Source organism: Tamandua tetradactyla, chromosome 6, assembly GCF_023851605.1.
Source record: "Tamandua tetradactyla isolate mTamTet1 chromosome 6, mTamTet1.pri, whole genome shotgun sequence".
NCBI lineage: Eukaryota > Metazoa > Chordata > Mammalia > Pilosa > Myrmecophagidae > Tamandua > Tamandua tetradactyla.
In genome coordinates, this window is record NC_135332.1 from 48,917,513 (window position 1) to 48,939,531 (window position 22,019).

The following is a 22,019-nucleotide window of genomic DNA, read 5'->3' on the forward strand; positions in this document are numbered from 1 at the left end:
GAAACCTTAGGTTTATGTATGTTACTAGAATAAAATTATTTTTAAAAATCCATAAGACTGTATAATACAGTAAACCCTAGAGTAAACCATGGACTATAGCTAATAGTACAATTATAAAAATGTTCTTTCATCAGTTGCAAGAAATGTACCACACTACTTTAAGATTCTAACAATAGGGTGGTATTTGGGAACTCTGTATTTTATGCTTGATTTTTCTGTAAAACTACAACTTCTTTAATAAAAAATAAGAATGAACCATCTACCATAAAGATGACTGATGCCCTAAAGTAGAGAATGTAACAAACAGGAAAACCATTCAAAGAAATACTTTTAAAATTTCTTTCTTATAAATGAAGAAAATAGTTACAGGTATTTTTCCTATGTTTCAGGGAAAAGAAACTGAAACAATGGTAGACACTGATGTATATAAAAGTTAAAGAATTCCTTGGACAACCGCATAAGAGATGTGAAGTGGGTATGGCAATCAGGCTTGTCTCAGATCTCTCCAAGGCAAGGTTCGATCTGAAATAATGCCATAAATTTCAGAGAGAAAGAAAATGTGACCCAGGACATTTTACCCAGTCAAGACATTGTTCAGAGTGCTGGAGAAAATGCAGGAAAAAAAAGATATTGTTCAGATATAAAGGAACAGACAAATATTATCAACATTAAAAAAAAATCAGAGAAGATTACATGGCCCCTACACAAGGATGGTACACAAATTTGCAAAGCATTCCATATTTTTTAAGAAGAAAAATATCAGGGAATGCAGGACAAAGAGCATTTTGGAAAAAAAATACTTGATGAAATATAATTTAGTGATGGATTCAAACGAAGAACTCAATAATGGAAAAGCACCGCTGGTGGTGACTAATGATTCCATTTAAACATAGAACTGAGACTAAGCAGGATGGGAAGTAAATGCTATAAACCTTGACAAGTAATAACTATTAAAAACAATGGGATGAGAAGAGGAGATGGGCAGTTTATGAGTGTTAATTTAAATCTCATCTTTCCATAGTAAAACCTTAAGCAAAAATATCTAAAATTAAAACATATAGTTAAAATATATAATGATACCAATCATATGGAATTATGTTTTTCATATTTCTTAATTTTTGAGAGCTATCCTGTGAAATAATAGCTATTCCAAGGAAGATATACTTACTGAAGCTTAGCCCTTTCTTCAATTTCACTTTAATTTCCTTTTTTGCGGTTGTGAATTTCTAAGGAAAAAAAATTAAATGGAGAAAAGTAATAGAAATTATAAAACAGACTCCTATATTCCTACCAGTCAGAATTAATACTTATTAAATGTTTGTTAAATTTGATTCATCTTTTTAAATAAGAAAAGATTGCAGGGAAAGCTAATGTCCTCCTTTAAACCACTATTTCCAGTCCCTTCTCTCCAAAACAGAGCAAAACCCCTTCTTTTTTTTTTTTTGCATGGGCAGTTACCAGGAATCGAACCTGGCTCTCCGGTATGGCAGGCGAGAATTCTGCCACTGAACCACCATTGCGCTGCCCTCATTTTTTATATTAATATATACATATGCACCAGTAACTTATATAGTATTGCTTTCTGTGAAAAATCATTTTTATTTACATCATAGCACCATACCAAACATATTGTTCTATATCTTGCTTTTTTCATTCTACATTAGATGAACTGTATATAAAGTTAGTTCATTTTTATTAACTGTATATATTCCACAGTATGACTGTTCCATGTCCATTCATTCATTCCACTTTTAACAGACACTTAGATGGTGTATTAGTTTGCTAATGTGACCGGAAAGCATTATACCAGAAATGGAATGGCTTTTAAAAAGGGAATTTAATAAGTTACAAGTTTATAGTTCTAGAAAATGTCCAAACTAAGGCACCAACAAGAGGTTACCTTCACTCAAGGAAGGTTGATGCCATCCAGAACACCTTTGTCAGCTGGGAAAGCACATGGCTGGCATCTGTTGGTGCCTTGCTCCTGGGCTCTGTTGCTTTCAGTCTCTATTTCCTGTGGGGATTCCTCACTTGGTGTCTGTAGGCCTTCACTTTAGCTCCTCAGGGACACACTTCTGGGTTCTGGCTTGCCTAGCTTCTCATGTGCAGGTACATGGTGACGTCTGCTGGGCCCTGCATCTCCAAACATCTGGATCCTGTGTTGACTCTGTCAGCTCTGAAGCAACTGTTCTCCAATCGTCTGCATCTGCTCTATGCTCTCTCCAAAATGTTTCCTTTTAAAGGACTCAAGTAAACTAATCAAGACCCACCCTGAATGGGTGGAGTAACATCTCCATCCAACCAAAAGGCCACACTCACAACTGGGAGCATTGCATCCCTGTGGAAATAATCTAATTAAAACAGTTTCCACGGTACAATATTGAATCAGGGTTAAAGAGCATGGCTTTTCTGGGGCATACAGCACTTTTAAACACGCACCGATGGTTACTCCTGAATTTTGTTTTTTGTTCCTACAATGTTACCATGATCATACTTCTACACGTGTGAAAGTTTTTCAATATCCCCAGAAGTGCAATCACCCCGGATTATAAAAATAGCTCATTTTCAATTTTATTCAATACTGCCAAATTGCTCTTCCAAATGACTCTGTGTCAGTCAATATACACCATCCCTCTCTCAAGAGTTGTGAGAGTACCATCTACGCCATATCCATGCCAGTACTTCACATTTTTGGCAGTCAGCTAGGTGAAATAGTATATTTTTGTTTTATGTTTCCCTAATACTAATATTGTTGGGACTATTTATATGATTGTTAAATATTTTAGGTGGATTCTTCCTTTTATGAAATGTTCCTTTTTAATTTTTTTTTCACATCCCATTTTTGGCTGATATTAAATTGTTAATTTAGATGTCTTTGGTTACTATATGCCTGATAAATCTTTTTCTGTTTCTTAATATTTAGGCTAAGTTGTTTTGCATGCATCTCATAAATATCATAAAATTGGATTTTGGTATATGTGTATGATTTTTAACCCAATCTGAGCCTTTAATTGATTAAGTTCATTTAATCAATTTACTTTTTCTTTTTTTTTTTGACATGGGCAGGCTTCAGGAATCGAACCCAGGTCTCCGGCATGGCAGGCGAGAACTCTGCCACTGAGCCACCATCGCACTGTCCTTAAACCATTTACTTTTATGGTATTCTTAAATATTTGGATTTATTTTGACCATTTTATTTTTGGTTTTCTATTTTATATATTTTCTCCATTTCATCTTCCTCATTGCCATTTTCATGCTTTCCACTAGACTGATCAAATTTCTTTCCTCAATTTCTTTTTATTCAATTTTTAGTCTTCTAGTGACTATTTTTATATTGGTACACATGTATTTAACTTGTTTTTTCTAATAATATCTAAACTTAATCAATATATGTCTCTTCCCCTTGAACAAGACATGATGCCAAGATCCTTAGCACGTTTGCATTTCTTTTTTTTCCTCTGTTCTACATATATAATCAGTAATTCACAACATCATCACATAGTTGTATATTCATCATCATGATCATTTCTTGGAACATTTGCATCTATTCAGAAAAAGAAATAAAATGAAAACAGAAAAAAAATTCATATACACTATACCCCTCACCCCTCCCTTTCATTGATCACTAGCATTTCATTCTAAATTTATTTTAACATTTGTTCCCCCTATTATTTATTTTTATTCCATATGTTTTACTTGTCTGTTGATAAGGTAGATAAAAGGAGCATCAGACACAAGGTCTTCACAATCACACAGTCACATTGTGAAAGCTAAATCATTATACAATCATCTTCAAGAAACATGGCTGCTAGAACACAGCTCTACATTTTCAGGCAGTTCCTTCCAGCCTCTCCACTATACCTTGACTAACAAGGTGATATCTATTTTTTTTTTTTTTAGGCTTGGTATATAGGGTTTTTTTAAATTAATTTTTAAATTTGTTTAAAAAAATTACAAGAAAGAAACACAAACATTCTTAACATATGCTCGTTCCATTCTACATACATAATCAGTAATTCACAATATCATCACATAGTTGCATATTCATCATCATGATCATTTCTTAGAATATTTGCATCAATTCAGAAAAATAAAAAGACAACAGAAAAATAAAACAAAAATGGAAAAAAAATTATACATACCATACTCCTTACCCCTTCCTTTCCTTGATCACTAGCATTTCAAACTAAATTTATTTTAACATTTGTTCCCCCTATTATTTATTATTCCATATGTTCTACTCATTTGCTGACAAGGTAGATAAAAGGAGCATCAGACACAAGGTTTTTACAATCACACAGTCACATTGTGAAAGCTATGTCATTATACAATCGTCATCAAGAAACATGGCTACTGGAACACAGCTCTGCATTTTCAGGCAGTTCCCTCCAGCCTCTGCACTAAATCTTGAATAAGAAGGTGATATCTACTTAATGCATAAGAATAACCTCCAGGATAACCTCTCGACTCTCTTTGGAATCTCTCAGCCATTGACACTTTGTCTCATTTCCCTCTATCCCCTTTTGGTGGAGAAGGTTTCCTCAATCCCTTGATGCTGGGTCTCAGCTCATTCTAGGGTTTTTCTCAATCCCTTGATGCTGAGTCTCAGTTCATTCTGGGATTTCTGTCCCACATTGCCAGGAAGGTCCACACCCCTGGGAGTCATGTCCCACATAGAGAGGAGGAGGGTGGTGAGTTTGCTTGTTGTGTTGGCTGGAGAGAGAGGCCACATCTGAGCAATAAAAGAGGCTCTCTTGGGAGTGATTCTTAGAACTAATTTTAAGTAGGCTTGAGCTATCCTTTGTGGAGTTAAGTTTCATATGAACAAAACCCAAGATTGGGGGCTCAGCCTATAGCTTTGGTTGTCAGCACTGCTTGTGAGAATATCAAGAATTCAACTTGGGGAAGTTGAATTTTCCCCTTTCTCACCATTCCCTGAAGGGGACTTTGCAAATACTTTTTTATTCACTGTTCAAATCACTCTGGGATTTACTGGGGCATCACTCTGGACAAACCAACAAAATCTCTTATCCTACTTAAGGTTCCATGTACTTATGGTGTTCAATTAAGCTGTCTACATAAGTTATATTAGGAAATGCACTACTCAAAATATAAATTTTGTACCAAATAAACATTTTTTTGCTTTATTCTCACACACAAGTTAAAATTTTTAAATATTAATTACCATCTATTTTCAGCACCCTGCAGTAATGACATTCCTTTGTTCTTTCTCATGCATAAACATTTTTAAAATTTGTACATTTAGTCACTATCATTATACACGCTAGGCATTCCTAGATTATACCATCTCAGTGTTTATCGTCTGTCTTTCTTTCTGATTTCATTTGTGCCCCCAGTCCTCCTCCCTCTATCATTCTCACATTCAGCTTCATTCAGTGTTTTAACATAATTGTATTACAGTTAGGTAGTATTGTGTTGTCCATTTCTAAATTTCTACATTCAGTCCTGTTGCACAATCTGTATCCCTTCAGCTCCAATTACCCAATATCTTACCCTATTTCTATCTCCTGATGGTCGCTGTTACCAATGAAATTCTCCAAGTTTATTCACTAATATCAGTTCATATCAGTGAGACCATACACTATTTGTCCTTTTGTTTCTGGCTTATCTCACTCAGCATAATGTCCTTAAGGTCCATCCATGTTGTTACATACTTCATAACTTTATTCTGTCTTACAGCTGCATAATATTCCATTGTATGCATATACCACAGTTTGTTTAGGCACTCATCTGTTGATGGACATTTTGGCTGTTTCCATCTGTTTGAAATTGTAAATAATGCTGCTATAAACATTGGTGTGCAAATGTCCGTTTGTGTCCTTGCTCTCATGTCCTCTGAGTAGATACCTACCAATGGTAGTGCCAGGTCATATGGCAATTCTATATTTAGCTTTTTGAGGAACCACCAAACTGCCTTCCACAGCAGTTGTACCATTTGACATTCCCACAAACAGTGGATAAGTGTGCCTCTTTCTCCACATCCTCTGCAGCACTTGTGGTTTGTTTTTTTTTTTTTTAATTTATTTTTTTTTATTAACGGAAAGAAAAAAAAAGAAATTAACACAACATTTAGAAATCATACCATTCTACATATGCACTCAGTAATTCTTAACATCATCACATAGATGCATGATCATTGTTTCTTAGTACATTTGCATCGGTTTAGAAGAACTAGCAACACAACAGAAAAAGATATAAAATGTTAATATAAAGAAAAGAAATAAAAGTAGTAGTAATAGTAAAAAACAACAACAACAAACAAACCAACAAGCAAACAAAAACAAAAAAAACCCTATAGCTCAGATGCAGCTTCATTCAGTATTTTAACATGATTACTTTACAATTAGGTATTATTGTGCTGTCCATTTTTGAGTTTTTGTATCTAGTCCTGTTGCACAGTCTGTATCCCTTCAGCTTCAATTACCCATTGTCTTACCCTGTTTCTAACTCCTGCTGAACTCTGTTACCAATGACATATTTCAAGTTTATTCTCGAATGTCCGTTCACATCAGTGGGACCATACAGTATTTGTCCTTTAGTTTTTGGCTGGATTCACTCAGCATAATATTCTCTAGGTCCATCCATGTTATTACATGGTTCATAAGTTTATCTTGTCTTAAAACTGCATAATATTCCATCGTATGTATATACCACAGTTTGTTTAGCCACTCTTCTGTTGATGGAGATTTTGGCTGTTTCCATCTCTTTGCAATTGTAAATAACGCTGCTATAAACATTGGTGTGCAAATGTCCGTTTGTGTCTTTGCCCTTAAGTCCTTTGAGTAGATACCTAGCAATGGTATTGCTGGGTCGTATGGCAATTCTATATTCAGCTTTTTGAGGAACCACCAAACTGCCTTCCACAGTGGTTGCACCCTTTGACATTCCCACTAACAGTGGATAAGTGTGCCTCTTTCTCCGCATCCTCTCCAGCACTTGTCATTTTCTGTTTTGTTGATAATGGCCATTCTGGTGGGTGTGAGATGATATCTCATTGTGGTTTTGATTTGCATTTCTCTAATGGCCAGGGACATTGAGCATCTCTTCATGTGCCTCTTGGCCATCCATATTTCTTCTTCTGGTAGGTGTCTGTTTAAGTCTTTTTCCCATTTTGTAATTGGGTTGGCTGTCTTTTTGTTGTTGAGTTGAATAATCTCTTTATAAATTCTGGATACTAGACCTTTATCTGATATGTCGTTTCCAAATATTGTCTCCCATTGTGTAGGCTGTCTTTCTACTTTCTTGATGAAGTTCTCTGATGCACAAAAGTGTTTAATTTTGAGGAGCTCCCATTTATTTATTTCCTTCTTCAGGGTTCTTGCTTTAGGTTTAAGGTCCATAAAACCACCTCCAGTTGTAAGATCCATAATATATATCCCAACATTTTCCTCTAACTGTTTTATGGTCTTAGACCTAATGTTTAGATCTTTGATCCATTTTGAGTTAACTTTTGTATAGGGTGTGAGATACGGGTCCTCTTTCATTCTTTTGCATATGGATATCCAGTTCTCTAGGCACCATTTATTGAAGAGACTGTTCTGTCCCAGGTGAGTTGGCTTGACTGCCTTATCAAAGATCAAATGTCCATAGATGAGAGGGTCTATATCTGAGCACTCTATTCGATTCCATTGGTCGATATATCTATCTTTATGCCAATACCATGCTGTTTTGACCACTGTGGCTTCATAATATGCCTTAAAGTCAGGCAGCGCGAGACCTCCAGCTTCGTTTTTTTTCCTCAAGATGGTTTTAGCAATTCGGGGCACCCTACCCTTCCAGATAAATTTGCTTATTGGTTTTTCTATTTCTGAAAAATAAGTTGTTGGGATTTTGATTGGTATTGCATTGAATCTGTAAATCAATTTAGGTAGGATTGACATCTTAACTATATTTAGTCTTCCAATCCATGAACACGGTATGCCCTTCCATCTATTTAGGTCTTCTGTGATTTCTTTTAACAGTTTTTTGTAGTTTTCTTTATATAGGTTTTTTGTCTCTTTGGTTAAATTTATTCCTAGGTATTTTATTCTTTTAGCTGCGATTGTAAATGGGATTCGTTTCTTGATTTCCGCCTCAGCTTGTTCATTACTAGTGTATAGAAAAGCTACAGATTTTTGAATGTTGATCTTGTAGCCTGCTACTTTGCTGTACTCATTTATTAGCTCTAGTAATTTTGTTGTGGATTTTTCTGGGTTTTCTACATATAGTATCATATCGTCTGCAAACAGTGATAGTTTTACTTCTTCCTTTCCAATTTTGATGCCTTGTATTTCTTTTTCTTGCCTAATTGCTCTGGCTAGAACTTCCAACACAATGTTGAATAATAGTGGTGATAGTGGACATCCTTGTCTTGTTCCTGATCTTAGGGGGAAAGTTTTCAATTTTTCCCCATTGAGGATGATATTAGCTGTGGGTTTTTCATATATTCCCTCTATCATTTTAAGGAAGTTCCCTTGTATTCCTATCTTTTGAAGTGTTTTCAGCAGGAAAGGATGTTGAATCTTGTCAAATGCCTTCTCTGCATCAATTGAGATGATCATGTGATTTTTCTGCTTTGATTTGTTGATATGGTGTATTACATTAATTGATTTTCTTATGTTGAACCATCCTTGCATACCTGGGATGAATCCTACTTGGTCATGATGTATAATTCTTTTAATGTGTTGTTGGATACGATTTGCTAGAATTTTATTGAGGATTTTTGCATCTGTATTCATTAGAGAGATTGGTCTGTAGTTTTCTTTTTTTGTAATATCTTTGCCTGGTTTTGGTATGAGGGTGATGTTGGCTTCATAGAATGAATTAGGTAGTTTTCCCTCCACTTCGATTATGTTGAAGAGTTTGAGGAGAGTAGGTACTAATTCTTTCTAGAATGTTTGATAGAATTCACATGTGAAGCCGTCTGGTCCTGGACTTTTCTTTTTAGGGAGCTTTTGAATAACTAATTCAATCTCTTTACTTGTGATTGGTTTGTTGAGGTCGTCTATTTCTTCTTGAGTCAAAGTTGGTTGTTCATGTCTTTCCAGGAACCTGTCCATTTCTTCTAAATTGTTGTATTTATTAGCGTAAAGTTGTTCATAGTATCCTGTTATTACCTCCTTTATTTCTGTGAGGTCAGTAGTTATGTCTCCTCTTTCATTTCTAATCTTATTTATTTGCATCCTCTCTCTTCTTCTTTTTGTCAATCTTGCTAAGGGCCCATCAATCTTGTTGATTTTCTCATAGAACCAACTTCTGGTCTTATTGATTTTCTCTATTGTTTTCATGTTTTCAATTCCATTTATTTCTGCTCTAATCTTTGTTATTTCTTTCCTTTTGCTTGCTTTGGGATTAGTTTGCTGGGTTCTTTCTCCAATTCTTCCAAGTGGACAGTTAATTCCTGCATTTTTGCCTTTTCTTCTTTTCTGATAAAGGCATTTAGGGCAATAAATTTCCCTCTTAGCACTGCCTTTGCTGCGTCCCATAAGTTTTGATATGTTGTGTCTTCATTTTCATTTGCCTCTAGGTATTTACTAATTTCTCTTGCAATTTCTTCTTGACCCACTTGTTGTTTAAGAGTGTGTTGTTGAGCCTCCATGTATTTATGAATTTTCTGGCACTCTGCCTATTATTGATTTCCAACTTCATTCCTTTATGATCCGAGAAAGTGCTGTGTATGATTTCAATATTTTTAAATTTGTTAAGACTTGCTTTGTGACCCAGCATATGGTCTATCTTTGAGAATGATCCATGAGCACTTGAAAAAAAGGTGTATCCTGCTGTTGTGGGATGTAATGTCCTATAAATGTCTGTTAAGTCAAGTTCATTTATAGTAATATTCAGATTCTCTATTTCTTTATTGATCCTCTGTGTAGATGTTCTGTCCATTGATGAGAGTGGTGAATTGAAGTCTCCAACTATTATGGTATATGAGTCTATTTCCCTTTTCAGTGTTTGCAGTGTATTCCTCACGTATTTTGGGGCATTCTGGTTCGGTGCGTAAATATTTATGATTGTTATGTCTTCTTGCTTAATTGTTCCTTTTAATAGTATATAGTGTCCTTCTTTGTCTCTTTTAACTGTTTTACATTTGAAGTCTAATTTGTTGGATATTAGTATAGCCACTCCTGCTCTTTTCTGGTTGTTGTTTGCATGAAATATCTTTTCCCAACCTTTCACTTTCAACCTATATTTATCTTTGGGTCTAAGATGTGTTTCCTGTAGACAGCATATAGAAGGATCCTGTTTTTTAATCCATTCTGCCAATCTATGTCTTTTGATTGGGGAATTCAGTCCATTGACATTTAGTGTTATTACTGTTTGGATAATATTTTCCTCTACCATTTTGCATTTTGTATTATATATATCATATCTGACTTTCCTTCTTTCTACACTTTTCTCCATGTCTCTCTCTTCTGTCTTTTTGTATCTGACTCTAGTGCTTCCTTTAGTATTTCTTGCAGAGCTGGTCTCTTGGTCACAAATTCTCTTAGTGACTTTTTGTCTGACAATGTTTTAATTTCTCCCTCATTTTTGAAGGACAATTTTGCTGGATATAGGAGTCTTGGCTGGCAGTTTTTCTCTTTTAGTAACTTAAATATATCATCCCACTGTCTTCTAGCTTCCATGGTTTCTGCTGAGAAATCTACACATAGTCTTATTGGGTTTCCCTTGTATGTGACGGATTGTTTTTCTCTCGCTGCCTTCAAGATCCTCTCTTTCTCTTTGACCTCTGACATTCTAACTAGTAAGTGTCTTGGGGAACGCCTATTTGTGTCTAATCTCTTTGGGGTGCGCTGCACTTCTTGGATCTGTAATTTTAGGTCTTTCATAAGAGTTGGGAAATTTTCAGTGATAATTTCTTCCATTAGTTTTTCTCCTCCTTTTCCCTTCTCTTCTCCTTCTGGGATACCCACTACATGTATATTTGTACGGTTCACATTGTCCTTGAGTTCCCTGATACCTTGTTCAAATTTTTCCATTCTTTTCCGGATAGTTTCTGTTTCTTTTTGGAATTCAGATGTTTCATCCTCCAAATCACTAATTCTATCTTCTGTCTCTTTAAATCTGTCATTGTAGGTATCCATTGTTTTTTCCATCTTTTCTACTTTATCTTTCACTTCCATAAGTTCTGTGATTTGTTTTTTCAGTTTTTCTATTTCTTCTTTTTGTTCAGCCCATGTCTTCTTCATGTCCTCCCTCAATTTATCGATTTCGTTTTTGAAGAGGTTTTCCATTTCTGTTCGTATATTCAGCATTAGTTGTTTCAGCTCCTGTATCTCATTTGAACTATTGGTTTCTTCGTTTGACTGGGCCATATGTTCAATTTTCTGAGCGTGATCCGTTATCTTCTGCTGGCGTCTGGGCATTTAGTCAAATTTCCCCGGGTGTTCGACCCCACAGGTTGAAAGATTTTTCTGTGCAATCTCTGGGTTCTGTTCTTCCTATCCTGCCCAGTAGGTGGCGCTCGTGGCACACGCCTGTCTGTGGGTTCCACCAGCAAAAGTTGCTGTGGGTCCCTCAACTCTGGAAAACTCTCGCCGTAGGGGAGATTCGGCAGCCGAAGCGTCTTGGAACAATGCCAGCCGGCCCGGGGTTCCAAACGCGGGGAGGGTCGCCGGCCGTCGCAGCACAGGAGAGCGTCCGGCCAAATTAGCCAGTCGGCCCGGGGCACCAAGCGTGGCGGGAGGGCGCCAGCTGTCGCAGCCCGGGAGAGTGCACTGTTCCCAGCCGACGGGGGAGTCACGTGTTTGGAAGGGATCCCCCGGTCACTGTTCTCCGCAGTCTGGGGATTTCCGACCCAACTATCTCAGTTGTTCCGGGGGGCCTCGTGTGGTGGGGGCACCAGCCGCCGCGGCCTAAAGGGACCGCCTGTCCAATTCTACCAGCTGGCCCGGGAAGGTGGAAGGGAGGGACTCCGGTCGCTTGCCGTCCCACCCAGGAAAGCCCGTGCCCCTTGGTGATCTCACCGGAGCTGGTTCTCCCAGATAGTCAGCCGTTCCAGGATGGGGTACGCTGTCCCTTTGATCTCCCTCGTGGCTCCGGGAGCTGCTCTATATTATCTCCACTCCCCCAGTAGCTGTTCTGGAGGAGGAAAGGTGAGGGCGGCAAGGCTGTAGAGGCTGGTGGCGGAGGAGCACGGTGAAGGCGGAGGAAGAGGGCACCGTGGTGGTTGGAGAGCAGCCGGAGCAGGAGGGGGAGGAGAGGGGAGAAGGAGGGCGGGCGGCTCGGCTGCTGCGGGGCGTGGGCGCCGCACGGCGGGCCAGTGGAGAAAGAGAGGGGAGAAGGAGGGCGGGCGGCTCGGCTGCTGCGGGGCGTGGGCGCCGCGCGGCGGGCCGGCGGAGAAAGAGAGGGGAGAAGGAGGGCGGGCGGCTCGGCTGCTGCGGGGCGTGGGCGCCGCGCGGCGGGCCGGTGGAGAAAAAGCCACTTGTGGTTTTCTGTTTTATTGATAATAGCCATTCTGGTGGGTGTGAGATGGTATCTCATTGTGGTTTTGATTTGCATTTCCCTAACAGCCAGGGAAGTTGAGCATCTCTTCGTGTGCCTCTTGGCCATTTGTATTTCCTCTTCTGAGAAGTGTCTGTTCAAGTCTTTTGCCCATTTTGTACATGGGTTGGTTGTCTTTTTGTTGTTAATTTAAAGTCTCTTTATAAATATTGGATACTTGACGTTTATCTGATATATCACTTTCAAATATTGTCTCCCATTATGTAGGCTGTCTTTTTACTTTCTTGACAAAGTTTTTTGATGCAGAAAAGTGTTTAGTTTTGAGGAGTTCCCATTTCTTTCTTGAATGCTCTTGCTTTTGGTGTAAGGTCTAGATACCGCCTCCTAGTATAAGATTTATAAGATACTTCCTTACATTTTCTTCTAACAGTTTTATGGTCTTATATCTAAAGTTTAGGTCTTTGATCCATTTTGAGTTAATTTTTGTATAGGGTGTGAAATATGGGTCCTCTTTCATTCTTTGGCATATGGATATCCAGTTCTCCAGGCACAATTTATTGAAGAGCCTGTTCTGTCCCAGTTGAATTGGCTTGACTACCTTACCAAAATCACTTGTCCATAGATGAGAGGGTGTATATGTGAACACTCTAGTCTATTCAATTGGTCAGTAAATCTATCTTTATGCCAGTACCATGCTGTTTTGACCACTGTAGCTTCATAATACACCCTAAAGTCAGGTAGTGTGAGACTTCCAACTTCATTTTTTTCCCTCAGGATACTTTTAGCTATTTGGGATACACTGCCCTTCCAGATAAATTTGCTTATTGGTTTTTCTGAAAAGTAAGTTGTTGGGATTTTAATTGGTATTGCATTGAATCTGTAAATCAATTTAGGTAGAATTGACATCTTAACTATATTTAGTCTTCCAATCCATGAACACAGTATGCCCTTCCATCTACTTAGGTCTTCTGTGATTTCTTTTAACAGTTTCTTGTAGTTTTCTTTGTATAGGTCTTTTGTATCTTTAGTTAAATTTATTCCAAAGTATTTTATTCTTTTAGTTGCAATTGTCAATGGAATTCATTTCTTGATTTCCCCCAGATTGTTCATTACTAGTGTATAGAAACACTACAGATTTTTGAATGTTGATCTTGTAACCTGCCACTTTGCTATACTCGTTTATTAGCTCTAGTAGTTTTGCTGTGGATTTTTCAGGGTTTTTGACATATAGTATCATATCATCTGCAAACAGTGAGAGTTCTACTTCTTCCTTTCCAATTTTGATGCCTTGTATTTCTTTTTCTTGTCTAATTGCTCTGGCTAGAACTTCCAACACAATGTTGAATAACAGTGGTGATAGTGGACATCCTTGTCTTGTTCCTGATCTTAAGGGGAAAGTTTTCAGTTTTTTTCCCCATTGAGGATGATGTTAGCTGTGGGTTTTTCATATATTCCCTTTATTATGTTGAGGAAGTTCCCTTCTATTCCTATCCTTTGAAGTGTTTTCAACAGTAAAAGATGTTGAATTTGTCAGATGCCTTCTCTGCATTGATCAAGATGATCATGTGGCTTTTCTACTTTGATTTGTTGATATGGTGTATTACATTAATTGATTTTCTTATGTTGAATCATCCTTGTATACCTGGGATGAAACCTACTTGGTCATGATGTGTAATTCTTTTAATGTGTTGCTGGATTTCATTTGCTAGGATTTTGTTGAGGATTTTTTCATCTATATTCATTAGAGAGATTGGTCTGTAGTTTTCTTTTTTTATAATATCTTTGTCTGGCTTTCGTATGAGAGTGATGTTGGCTCTGTAGAATTAGTTAGGTAGCTTTCCCTCCTCTTCAATTTTTTTGAAGAGTTTGAGCAGGATTGGTTCTAAATTTTTCTGGAATGTTTGGTAGAATTTACATGTGAAACCATCTGGTCCTGGACTTTTCTTTTGGGGGAGCTTCTTAATGACTGATTCATTTTCTTTACTTGTGATTGGTTTGTTGAGGTCATCTATTTGTTCTTGAGTCAAAGTTGGTTGTTCATGCCTTTCTAGAAAGTTGTCCATTTCCTCTACATTGTCGTACTTATTAGCATAAAGTTGTTCATAGTATCCTGTCATTACTTCCTTTATTTCTGTGGGGTCAGTGGTTATGTCTCCTCTTCCATTTCTGATCTTATATATTTGCATCCTCTCTCTTCTTTTTGTCAGTCTTGCTAAGGGCCCATCAATCTTATTGATTTTCTCATACACCCAGTCTGGTTTTATTGATTTTCTCAATTGTTTTCATGTTCTCAATTTCATTTATTTCTGCTCTAATCTTCATTATTTCTTTCCTTTTGCTTACTTTGGGGTTAGTTTTCTGTTCTTTCTCCATTTCTTCCAAGTGGACAGTTAATTCCTGAATTTTTGCCCTTTCTTCTTTTTTGACACAGGCATTTTGGGCAATAAATTTCCCTCTTAGCACTGCCTTTGCTGCATCCCACAAGTTTTGATGTTGTGTTTTCATTTTCATTTGCCTCGAGATAGTTACTGATTTCTCTTCTAATTTCTTCCTTGACCCACTGGTTGTTTAAGAGTGTGTTGTTGAGCCTCCACATATTTGTGAATTTTCTGGCACTCTGCCTAGTATTGATTTCCAACTTCATTCCTTTATGATCTGAGAAAGTATTTTGTGTGATTTCAATCTTTTTAAATTTATTGAGACTTGCTTTGTGACCCAGTATATGGTCTATCCTTGAGAATGATCCATGAGCACTTGAGAAAAAGGTATATCCTGCTGTTGTGGGGTGTCATGTTCTATAAATGTCTGTTAAATCTAGCTCATTTATAATATTATTCAAATTCTGTTTCTTTACTGATCCTCTGTCTAGAAATTCTTCTGTCCATTGATGAGAATGTGGAATTGAAGTCTCCAACTATTATGGTAGATGTCTTTTCAGTGTTTTCAGTGTTTGCCTCATGTATTTTGGAGCATTCTGGCTCAGTGCATAAATATTTATGATTGTTATGTCTTCTTGTTGAATTGTTCCTTTTATTAATACCCAGTGTCCTTCTTTGTCTCTTTTAACTGTTTTACATTTGGAGTCTAATTTGTTGGATATTAGTATAGCTACTCCTGCTCTTTTCTGATTGTTATTTTCATGAATATGGTTTCCCAACCTTTCACTTTCAACCTATGTTTATCCTTGGGTCTAAGATGTGTTTCCTGTAAACAGCATATAGATGGGTCCTGTTTTTTAATCCATTCTGCCAGTCTTTGTCTTTTGACTGGGGAATTTAATCCAGTAACATTTCGTGTTATTACTGTATGGGTAGTACTTTCTTCTACCATTTTGCCTTTTGGATTTTATATGTCATATCTAATTTTTCTTTTTTTTACTTTTACTGATAGCCTTCCTTTCTACACTCTTCTCCACACCTCTCTCTCTCCTGTCTTTTTGTATCTGCCTCTAGTGCTCCCTTTAGTATTTCTTGCAGAGCCGGTCTCTTGGTCACAAATTCTCTCAGTGATTTTTTGTCTGAAAATGTTTTAATTTCTCCCTCATTTTTGAAGGACATTTTTGCTGGATATAGAATTCTTGGTTGGCAGTTTTCCCATTTAGTCATTTAAATATATCATACCACTGTCTTCTCGCCTCCATGGTGTCTGCTGAGAAATCAGCCCTTACGCATAGTCTTATTGATCTTTCCTTGTACGTGATGGATTGCTTTTCTCTTGCTGCTTTCAAAATTCTCTCTTTCTCTTTGACCTCTGACATTCTGATTAGTAAGTGTCTTGGAGTATGTCTATTTGTATCTGTTCTCTTTGGGGTATGCTGTACTTCTTGGATCTGTAATTTGAAGTTAAGTTGGGAAATTTTCAGTGCTAATTTCCTCCATTACTTTTTCTCCTCCTTTTCCCTTCTCTTCTCCTTCTGAGACAGCCACAGCACATATATTCGTGTGCTTCATATAGTCATTCAATTCCCTGAATCCCTGCTCACAGTTTCCCATTTTTTCCCTATATTTTCTTTTGCTTGTCAGATTTCAGATGTTCCATCCTCCAGTTCACTAATCCTATCTTCTGCCTTTTGAAATCTAACATAGTAGATATCCATTGTTTTTTTCATCTCTTCTACTGTGCCTTTCATTCCCATAAGTTCTGTGATGTGTTTTTTCAGACTTTCCATTTCTTCTTTTTGTTCATTCCTTGCCTTCTTTATATCCTTCCTCAATTCATTGATTTGATTTTTGATTTGTTTTCTATGTCTGTTTGTACATTCTGAATTAATTGTTTCTACTCCTGTCTCTCATTTGAATTGTTGGTTTGTTTCTTTGACAGGGCCGTATCTTCAGTTTTCCTAGTGTGATTTGTTATTTTTTGCTGGCATCTAGGCATTTAATTACCTTAAATAGTTTATTCTGGACAGTATTTTCACTTCTTTTACCTAGGGTTTTCTTACTGGATGAATTTATTGTCTGTCAGTTCTTTGACATTCAGTTCAGCTTTTTCTGGACCATTAGCTTAGGTTATGTTTAACAGAGAAGAATTTTTCAGTTCTTGTTTCTTGCCCTGCCTGTATGGTGCCTTTTTCTCCCCACCCTTAGGAGGGCCTACTAAGATTGAGCTTGTTAGGTATTATAGACCACAGCCGGATTTTCCCAGACCAAACTGTCCTCCTGTCAGGAGGAAAGAGTCACCTGCATCAGTTTTCCCTGAGGGTGAGACCCAGCAGGTTGACTTTCCTGTGAGGTCTCTGGACTGTTTTTCCTATCCTGCCCAGTTTGTGGCACTTGTCTGCCTGCAGGTACCACCAGCATAAGATGATGCGGAACCTTTAACTTTGGCAGACTCTTCCTGCTGGAGGGTGGTGGAAACAGAAGAGAGGTTGTAGGCTGGTTTTAATGGCTTCAAATTACCAAGCCCTGGGGTCTGAATTCCTTGAGGGAGGGATTCCACATGAGTTGGGTTTCACCCCTCCCCTGGGCAAGGCACAGGCTCCAGACAATCTCTCAAACAAGCTTGTTTCTGCCTTTGCCTGGGGCAGTTGCAGCCTGAAAAGTCTGTCACTGTATCCAAAGGCAATTAAGCCTTTGTAGAAACACAGCCACAAAAGCCTCTGTTTCATTTTTTTCTTTTTCCATCAGCCCTGCCCCCTTGGTGCCAGGGCAAAAATCTGGGACGTCTGCTTTGATCAGGTTCACCTGAGCTGGGGGCCTATTTTTATTAGCCAGAATTTGTGAATTAATGCCACACTTGAAGCTTAGTTGCACTCAGCCCCTGCTGCTGGTAATGTCCCTTTCCTTTCCCCTCTGGGAAGCAGCCTGTGGGGGAGGGGCGCCGGCCGCTGCAGCTTGGGGAACTCACGGCTCTGGGGGGTCTCGCAGCCGGTCCAGCTGGTCCGGACTGGGGTACGCTGTGTGTCCAGTCACTGATGTGGCCCCAGGAGCTGTTCTGTATTGTTCCTCGTTATTTATTAGCTGCTCTGGAGGACAAACTAAATCCCACACCTTGCTAAGCTGCCATCTTGGCACCTCTGCCCCTGCATTTCTTTTTGCTGACTGCACCACTGCCCCAGTATAACCTGTCCCATGTTGATTTGACAGAAATTTTAGTTTATGATTATTTTAAAACTTTTAAAATCCATTTAATATTTATTTAGACAGTAAGTTCCACTAATTTGTTTTCTATTTCTTATACTTCATTGTTTTCTCCTGTTTTCATTTTTACTTTTGCAGAACACATCTTCTAGCAAGTTCTTTCAAAGTCCTCAAGTGGGAAATTTTGTAAGCTCCTCATGTCTCTAAATAGTTACACTTTGTCCCGAAATTGAGTGGTGGCTTGGCTGGAATAGAATTCCCAGTTATAAGATTTTTTTATTTCCTTCAGCACTTTGAAAACATAGTTTGTGAAATTGAAAAGTAAAATTCTGCCCCAGAGAAAAATAATGTGGCACACAAATAATGTATGTTTCTTGTTAAAGGAAGCAATTTTGAGGACCTAAAGTGCTTTGTTTATCCAGGGCATATAATGCAACTTGCCATTCATTATCTTATAAATAATGAAAAGAGACAAAATATTTACAACCCAGCATTCTAAAGAGCCTTGATCAAGCAAAGCAGAGGAACCAAGTTAAATTTCACATGCTCTGTTATCATATTATAGTCCTTCTTGTGCTTCTTGGCAGAGAAAATATCTCTGAGATATCAAATTGTTTTACGTGGAAACCTTCTTTCTCAAACATGTGAAATAAAACCCCATTCACCCCAATGCCTGAGTTAATCCAAAGCTCATAAAATATGTTTAAAGAGTTGCATGAAAGTGAAACATAATCAATTGTTAGAAATATTGGCCCAGAAAATATGCCTATTATTATGCAGTTAAAATTTAAATGATCTCAATTATTTAATTATGCATTTCCTTTTATTTTACCTCCAATTTATTGAGAAACTTTGTAAAACTTTTGGGCAGAGAAAGCAGTTCATTCTTCTCCTCTCCCTGCAGCTGCTACCATCACAGTTGAATTAAAGGTGTCTCAGCGTTTTCTGAAAAAAAGAACACACCATGAAGCTCTGTTTCTTCCACATGCCCCACTGTCTTCTTGTGTCTGAGGTTACTGTTGAGAAGTCAGATTCTAATTGTATCCTTTTCTCAGTGATCTGCTTTTTCTCTCTGTTAGAACATTCTTATTTTCAGTGCTCTGAAATGTCACTAATACATGACATTGCATGGGTTTTTCTTATTTATCCTGTTCAGTAGTTTTCTCCAAATTAATAAAAATCCCACACAAAGTGAGTGGAAAAGTATTTGCAAAGTCCCCTTCGGGAATGGTGAGAACGGGGAGAAATTCAACTTCCCCAAGTTGAATTCTTGATATTCCCACAAGCAGTGTGGACAACCAAAACTATAGGCTGAGCCCCCAGTCTTGGGGTTTGTTCATATGAAACAAAGGATAGGTCAAATCTACTTAAAATTTAGGCCTAAGAGTCACCCCCAAGAGAACCTCTTTTGTTGCTCAGATGTGGCCCCTCTCTCCAGCCAACACAACAAGCAAACTCACCACCCTCCCCCTCTCTGTGTGGGACATGACTCCCAGGGGTGTGGACCTTCCTGGCAATGTGGGACAGAAATCCCAGAATGAACTGAGACTCAGCATCAAGGGATTGAGAAAAACCCTAGAATGAGCTGAAACCCAGCATCAAGGGATTGAGAAAACCTTCTCAACCAAAAGGGGGAAGAGGGAAATGAGACAAAGTGTCAATGGCTGAGAGATTCCAACCAGAGTCGAGAGGTTATCCTGGAGGTTATTCTTATGCATTAAGTAGATATCACCTTGTTATCCAAGATTTAGTGGAGAGGCTGGAGGGAACTGCCTGAAAATGTAGAGCTGTGTTCCAGTAGCCATGTTTCTTGATGATGACTGAATAATGATAGAGCTGTCACAATGTGACTGTGTGATTGTGAAAACCTTGTGTCTGATGCTTTTATCTACCTTGTCAAAAGACGAGTAGAACATATGGAATAAAAATTAATAATAGGGTGTGTTAGTTAGATTCAGTTGTCAACTTGGCCAGGTGAGCATACCTAGTCTTGTTGCTGCGGACATAAGCCAACGGTACGTGAACCTCATCTGTTGCCAATTACATCTGCAGTCAGCTAGGAGGCGTGTCTGCTGCAATGAGTGATGTTTGACTTAATTGGCTGGTGCTTAAATGAGAGATTGCAACGTAGCACTGCTAAGCAGCTCAGCATGCCTCATCTCAGCACTAGCAGCTCAACATTCCTCATCTCAGCACTAGCAGCTCAGCCCAGGCCTTTGGAGATGCAGAAAGAAGTCACCCCGGGGAAGGCTGTTGGAACCCAGGGGCCTGGAGAGAAGACCAGCAGAGACCATCCTGTGCCTTCCACGTAAGAAAGAACCTCAGTGGAAAGTTAGCTGCCTTTCCTCTGAAGAACCAACAAAATAAATCCCCTTTTATTAAAAGCCAATCCATCTCTGGTGTGTTGCATTCCGGCAGCTAGCAAACTAGAACAAGGGGGATCAAATGTTAAAATAAATTTAGTTTGAAATGCTAGTGATAAATGAAAGTGAGGGGTAAGGGGTATGGTATGTATAATCGTTTTTTTTTTTTCTCTGTTATCATTTTATTTTTTTCTGTTGTCCTTTTATTTCTTTTTCTGAATTGATGCAAATGTTCTAAGAAATGATGAATATGCAACTATGTGATGATATTGAGAATTACTGATTATATATGTAGAATGGAATGATATGTTAAGGTATTTGTTTGCTTGTTCTTAACTTTTTTTAATTAATAAATAAATAAATTTTTTTAAAAATACCACACAAAATTCAAGTTAATTTCTTTAAATAAAATCAATAAACATACCCTAAAATTTTTATAAAGGAGAACAGTCCGTGAATAATTTAACCTTAAAAAATAAGAGTAAATGGGGAAAAGGAAGGTTGCTCAGTCAGATATTAAGATATTTAACAAGGCCATAATGATGAGGTATCAGTGCGATAGACCAATGGAACAAAGTAGAGAACTCTGAGACAGACTCATTTATATATGGAAATTTGATATACAGTAAAGAAGGCATTGCATTTCAATGGGGAAAGAAGAGATCATTTATTAGATAGGTTGGAAAAACTGACATATATATGAAGAAGAATAAAACTGGACCACTATTTAACATGGTCTATAAGGGTGAACAACAGATAAAGAACTAAATGTGAAAGGAAAATTATAAAGTTAACTGAATAAAATGCAGGATGACCTAGAGTCAAGGAAGAATTTCATAAAACAAAAATTTCAAAAATGCAAAACATATGAGGAAAAAATCTATAACTTGATATATCAGAATTATTTCCATCCATATAGCCAATAGCTAAAACAAATATGGGATTCATATCTAAAATTTACATATATTCTGCTCTGCCATTCTCAGCATGGTTTTGTCCCCATATGCTTGCAAGTTTGCCATTGCAGCCCCAAATAATTTATCCGTACAGAACTGCATCCAAACACAGGAAGTGGTTTTCCCTTGTGCAGATCTTTATACTGTGGATAAATAACTTTCACAGAGGTCTCCTAGCAAATTCCAGTCAGGTCTCATTGATCAGGACTAGGTCACACATCCATGCCCCAGCTGTAAGGTTGTTGGAAAAGCAATTTGGGAGGGCATTTTCAGCCCCTGTAGTTGGAGACAGACTGACTAGCAAGGAAGAGAGGTTAGAGAATGGCAGTTGGAGAAGTAATAAATATTTGTCATATCTTCCATTTTCTCCTAGTACTATTAGACAGATGTTGGCACTTCTGGATCTACTCTACACCTCACCTAAATCTTCTTTCATGCTTCTAATTTTCCTCTTCTACTGCATTGTGGGAGAATTTCTCAGTCCAGTCTTCCAGCTCACTAATTCTGCCTCTCAACCTATCTATTGCGTGGTTCCTTTTTAAAATTATGTTTATTGCAGAGACCTACAATTTGGTTCATTTGTATAATGCCTATTTTTATTTCATGGATGTAATATCCTTGTATCTCTCTGATGGTGTTATGATATTCTAAAGGTTTCATCCAATTCTATTAGC

General features: G+C 37.8%; 1 long non-coding RNA gene and 1 pseudogene across 1 annotated transcript; one reads left to right on the forward strand and one right to left on the reverse strand.

The window, feature by feature from the left end:
- The first annotated feature begins 630 nt into the window (after window positions 1-630).
- Window positions 631-745, forward strand: LOC143689244 (U6 spliceosomal RNA; annotated as a pseudogene).
- A 417-nt stretch (window positions 746-1,162) lies between these two features.
- On the reverse strand, window positions 1,163-19,839 carry LOC143686012 (uncharacterized). The gene is made up of 3 exons (XR_013176855.1): window positions 19,759-19,839; window positions 18,859-18,971; window positions 1,163-1,226 (listed from the first exon to the last, which is right to left on the reverse strand). It is a non-coding gene; the product is annotated as an uncharacterized LOC143686012 (long non-coding RNA).
- Between the last annotated feature and the right edge of the window lie 2,180 nt (window positions 19,840-22,019).